The sequence below is a fragment of the Genypterus blacodes genome, unplaced genomic scaffold, assembly GCF_046128005.1.
Source record: "Genypterus blacodes isolate CSIRO-AG114 ecotype Tasmania unplaced genomic scaffold, CSIRO-AGI_Gbla_v1 ptg000100l_1, whole genome shotgun sequence".
Classification (NCBI taxonomy): domain Eukaryota; kingdom Metazoa; phylum Chordata; class Actinopteri; order Ophidiiformes; family Ophidiidae; genus Genypterus; species Genypterus blacodes.
This window is the reverse complement of record NW_027466904.1, coordinates 206,233-212,131: the sequence shown is the minus strand read 5'-3', so window position 1 is coordinate 212,131 and position 5,899 is coordinate 206,233. Positions and strand designations below refer to the sequence as shown.

Here is a 5,899-nt window from a genome sequence, read left to right as displayed (position 1 = left end):
ATGAAGGAAAACATCAACAATAATGATTTAAACGTCATCGGTTGGCCCACTCTTAGACTTAGACTCTTAAATCTCCCTGAAAACACCTTAATGTGCCTTTGTATTAACTTGCTTATGTTTCTTTTAATTCTTTATTTGGTCTTTAATTTCAAGATAAGACATGCAGTTTGTTAGTAATCCCGCACCTAAAATTATTTTATGTTTAACTCCTTCATACTACTCCCTCCTTCTAGCAACCATTATTTATTAGTATATGAAGTGGGAGGCAGTAGCTCAGTGGGTAGAGCTTCCGCTTGGGAACTGGAGGGTCGCGGGTTCGGGCCCCTGCCGACGTGCCCCTGAGCAAGGCACCAAACCCTCAATTGCTCCCCCCTCTTCGAAGGGTGTTAATGTAATGTAAGTCGCTTTGGATAAAAGCGTCTGCCAAATGCTCGTAATGTAATGAAGTTATTTTAGCCACTGTATGTCATTCAGATAAACTAGGCTTGATTCTCCATCATCCATACAGCCTTACACTGTACACCTTCTCCTCTAGGCCTCTCTGCTTTAAATACGAGTCAGGAGAAGAAACTTAATCCCAACCATGTTCTAGTTTGACCGTATGTGAAGATGAGGCTTGGCTGTGGGATGAAAGTAAACAAACATGGCTGCAGATTTGTGAAAAGTTAGGCAGAAAGGAAAACTGCTGTGTGTTGTAACTTAAGCGCCCGAGTTTGTTGTTTTACTGACAGGAGCCAGAACAGATTCAGAAGAGTAAACTGTGGCTCACTGAGTGAAAACACCTCTCCTCCCCTCTCCAGCTGTGAGATGCTGACTGTGACCACCAGGAGGCACTGGTGTCACACCTAGTCCGACTTTCATGCCTCACTCTTTTAACTGCCAGAGGAAGCTTTGAAAACAATACCATTCCTTTTTTTAGTGCTTCAATAGATGGTGACATGATTAGACTTCTTAATTAAGAGCACTCGTCCAGAATGAGTGTGTGAGGTGCTTGAGAGCAGCATGGACGGTCTTATCGCTTCCACACTGCATCTCAATACTTCAGAGCCAAATCACATCAAGCAGCAGCACTCAGATATCAGATTGAAGATGACTTGACGTGTGGTAAAAACTTTCTTGTGCGACCTCTGTGTCTTCTTCTGAAATTGAAGAGGATGGATGGGAGGGATGAAGGCCGGCAGCACGTTCAGTTCAGGTGCAGTTGGTCGCTTGGTTGGTTCAGGCAGCAGGCGGTGTGGAGAGAAGGAGAAAGGTAAAGAAAGGAGGAGAGGGAGTGATTAAGGTGGCAACTTGTCTGTGCATTGCAATCCACATCTGCATCCTTCAGCCGTCCCTATGGCAACCAGAACACAGGGGCTGACGCAAAATGCAACCGCGTGTTTATTCTTCCTTTTGCCCTCTCAGCACTCAACACTCCTCACCCCCTCCCTCCTTCTTATCATGTTTTACTTCCCTAACATGCGTCCACCCTCCTCTCTCCCTCCCTCCCTCCCTCTCTCCCCCTCTCTCCCTCCCTCTCCCTCCCTCCCTCCCCCCCTCTCCACCGCTGGATAGATTTCACTGAGCTCTCTGTCAGGCTGGGAGAACGTGGGGGCTCACCTCTGTGTGTTTTTCTCTCACCTTCCTCTTTGGGGGAAATGTGACCCTGGGGATCAGCCAGCAAACAACAGCACACACTCCCAGGTAAAGAATCGGCTTCAGAAGAGATTACCTCCCTGTGTGTGTGTGTGTGTGTGTGTGTGTGTGTGTGTGTGTGTGTGTGTGTGTGTGTGTGTGTGTGTGTGTGTGTGTGTGTGTGTGTGTGTGTGTGTGTGTGTGTGTGTGTGTGTGTGTGTGTGTGTGTGTGTGTGTGTGTGTGTGCGCGCGTAATAGAGTGACAAATAGGCCATTTTGTTGTAATCAAAACAAATGGCCCTGATTCCTCACACCCGTCTGATTGATCACCGCATCAACATCGCCTTGGCTGAGACACAAACTTTCTCCTGCTGGATGAAAATCACAGGCACTCGTGATTACGCTTTGCTTGAGTAATCTTTATGTAAGCACAAACCCAGAATGCAGCCACATCAGTGCTCATGAAAGGGATGAAGAGCACCAGCACGAGTACCAGGATGTTGACTTTAATCCTGCTTAATTGTGGAGTTGGAAGCTAACAGCTGATTAAGCACTTGATTTGTAGATGAAATGCTATAGTTCCTCTGAATCACATATGGCAGAACGTGCCCGCCGCCGCCGCCACCGCCGAGCTCTCGCCGCGCTGAAACTTTCAGGAGTGGCGCACTCGACGCTGCACCCCAATCAGTGATGTCACAGCAGCTGTCAGTGGAATGACGTCCCGCTGTGGCGTCTCTGATTGGGGTGTGTTTACTAAAGTGCAACTCTTCAGCCCATGCAGGGCGACAGCAGCAGCAGCAGCAGCAGCAGCAGCAGCTCTCTGCCATGTGTGAGCTTGTGTTGGCTTAAGTTCTCATTAAATCCCTCAGTGAGAGCAATTTACCTTCTTAATGTGGTGTCACAGCGCAAGCAGAACTTATTCAGATGTGTAAACCATGGCAACGGCAGCCAGGAGAGGGAAGGGAAATTTATTTATGACTTTATTTTATAAACTACAGATCAGCAATCAAACTTGGGTAAAACAAAGAAGAAAATAAACTTAGAATAGAACAGAATAGAGTTAGAAAATCTGTGGGGATGTAGAAAAAATACTCATTAATAGTATGTATGTATAGTAGTAGTATTTATTGTAATAGTAAAGGACTTTACAGTGCTGCAGGAGGCAAATCAAAGCCAAATTCAGTTGATTTTATGACTTAAATGACTAAAAATGACTTCAGTACCAGTTTATTAGGTACAGCCTTGCACTAATGTTCAGCTCTGGTTGACGTTGTGTTGGAAAGACGCTGATGCAGCTCCTCGTGTGTGTAACAGTTGTGTGTAGATACGACACAGACGTACGTACGTGTGTGTAACAGTTGATATCAGGGCTGATATGAATGCGTAACTTGCCCGGTCCAGGCAGTCCATCAATATAAAAAGAGATTGTTGTAATTAAACTCTCAGCCATTGACCTTCGCTATGCAAATCACCATCATTTCCTTTACAGGCGTGGCTGATATGATCTATGTGTTAGGATATAGGAATGGAAGACAGAGCATGAAAGCAGTGGCGCACGTCTGAATGAGCTCTTTACGTGCCTGGTGGCGGAGTGTGTGACGGGGGGGAGAGATGGGGGCCCGGCTGGATGTGAGCCTCCCGGGACCGGCCGACCTCCGGTTCATCCAGAGGCTTTGTCATGTATCACCTGTGTGACTCTTACGCCCTTGTGCTCAACAGGAATAAATTGGCCCCCGCCGTGGATTTGGTTCCGTAGAGAGCAGAGTAACAGTCATTAGGTAGTCGCCGCAGGGTAAGTCATGGAGGGCAGAGGGAGAGGACCGAGACTCAGGACGGGAACCGAGCGGCGGAGGAAGAGTTTCACATCCACTGTGCAACCGCAGCAGCATTTACCTCTCTTCACCTCCTCCCTCTTCTGTTTAATCCTCTCCTCCTCAAACCTGGTGTTTATCCTCTCTTCTTAACCAGTGGCTTTTATCTTGCCTCACACTCCGCCGTCCTCCTCCTCCTCTTCTTCTTCTTCTTCTCCCCCTTCATCCTCCCTCGCCCGCTCTACCCTTCCCCCCACTCCTGCTTTGGTTTCTCTTCTCAGACAGAGCACAGCCGGAGATGTAGAGAGAGAGAGAGAGAGAGAGAGAGAGAGAGAGAGTGTATGAGAGATCCTCCAGACACATTAGATCAATGGCAGTGATAGTCAGAGCCTCAGAGAGTCAGGAGAGGAAATTACACGACTGCACTCACAGCCAACAGATTTCTGATTTTCAAAAGCCTCTTATTCCATCTTCTCATCTTGATTTCCAGAGCTGTGATAAGTTCCATTGAAGGCGGCTTTAAAAGGCAGCCGGCTCGCTCGGCGATGTGATGATGGAGCTCAGCTTTGTGAACAATATGGAGTTAAATCCTTTACTTCTGTCCTCAGCTGACGAGTAAACGAGGCGTGGATCTGTGGGCCACAACGCAGCGATGATGGTGTCTGGAGGAACACCACGGTGTGTTTGCTTTGTCCTGAGGCGACTGTAGTGTCTGTATGATGCCCTTGTGTGACCTCTGGAAGGCACCCACTATGAGTGTGTGTTAGAGTGCTGTGTGTGTGTGTGTGTGTGGGGGTGGGGGGGCATCCGAGTCCTGGATGAGTGACAGCAGAGAGCATCTGTCAGGGAAACACACCAGCAGACACCTCATACATTATTCACTAAATGGAGGCACAATAGAGGAGGTGTGTGCGTACATATCTGTGTGTGTGTGTGTGTGTGTGTGTTCGTGCTTACAAGAATATGTTAGCGTTTTTCACAAGTTGTGTTTGAGTGAAATGTGAGAAAGAATCGAAAACCATGAATGATGTGAAAACAACAGAGAAGTGTTTAGACCTCCCGGCAGAATGGGACGGTTACGGAAAATGTCAACACCAAGAGGAAAACAAAGTTTTCACAAAAAAGCAGGAACATTAGACGAGTTAAATGGCTCATAAAGGTCTGATCAGTAACTTTGAAAAATCCTGTACAAAATGTGTTTATCCCTACAAAATAACTTCTGACTGACTGACAGATTCCAATCTAACATCTAGATATTAATAAGATAAAATAAAGATGAGCACTTAACCTAAGAGCAGCAGCACCAAAGCAGTGGAAGTGAATGATCTCTATCAGAAGGTTGTTAAGTATGACGGTCATTAGTATGCAGGTCACCTGGGCAATAAGATGGAGCAGAGAGAGAATATCAGTCAGAGGAAGGACAGAGTGACTCCATGGCTTCATACTGACTGTGATCCTTTCAGATTCAGAAATGCCTCACCTTCATTCTGGTCGTCAAACAATTTGGTCCATTTTGGGAAATCGGACCAAAAATAAAATTTTCCCCAAACTTACAGAAAATGATCCTCGTGTCATGTAGACGGTGTGTTTCAAATTTCAGAGCTTTCGCTTTTTCCTTGTCCAAGATATGGGCTTTTCACACAATCAAACGATTTGGTCCATGGTTACACTTCGTCGTTTTTGGGAAATTGGACAAACTATTAAATTTGCCCCCAAAATAACACCAATGGATCCCTGTGCCACACACCTCCGTTTGAAATTCTAGAGGTCTAGCTCTTAAATTAACCAAGATTTGGGCTTTTCACACAATCAAACGATTTGGTCCCTGGTTACACTGTCGTCTCTGGGCCACATGTATCCCTTCGATAGCTCAGTTGGTAGAGCGGAGGACTGTAGTGGCATAAACCAGGCATCCTTAGGTCGCTGGTTCAACTCCGGCTCGAAGGACACATTTTTAACAATGGCCCTCTAAATACATGAGGTTCTGTCCCAAACTTCGTCCACTGAGCCTGTCATGCTTCATCATACGTACATCACTGGCTTGTTGTTCTTCATCAGTGCCACACACACACGTCCTCCTCGCTAACACTGATTCCATTATCCACTTCAGAGCATTTTAAGGCTAACAGGTATGGATGACTGAAGCCTCCATCCTGTCTTTAATGTCACGCCCATCCTCTTCCTTTTCCCCAGAGGCCGGCCCACAGCCTCGTCCCCTGCATTCCTCTGACGTAGTGCGGGGGGTCGCGGTGACATTGTCATGCCGACCCTCAGACCCCTCCTGTCACTAAACACATCTCCCCTACTTCCATGTATCAGAGCTTTTAGCTTCCTCTGCCCTCCCCCCCCCCCCCCCCCCCCCCCCCACACACACACACAGAAACCCACTGGCACACACACACACACACTCCCCACCCCCTTACATCCCTACAACACCCCCCCCCCCCCCTTCCCCCCCAGGCCTTGCCTCTGTT

The 5,899-nt window shown here is 47.3% G+C and overlaps 1 non-coding gene across 1 annotated transcript; it reads left to right on the top strand.

Moving 5' to 3' along the window:
• The first annotated feature begins 5,284 nt into the window (after positions 1 to 5,284).
• trnay-gua (transfer RNA tyrosine (anticodon GUA)) lies at positions 5,285 to 5,372 on the top strand. Its single transcript is given in 2 exon segments — positions 5,285 to 5,321; positions 5,337 to 5,372. It is a non-coding gene; the product is annotated as a tRNA-Tyr (tRNA).
• The last annotated feature ends 527 nt before the right edge of the window (positions 5,373 to 5,899 follow it).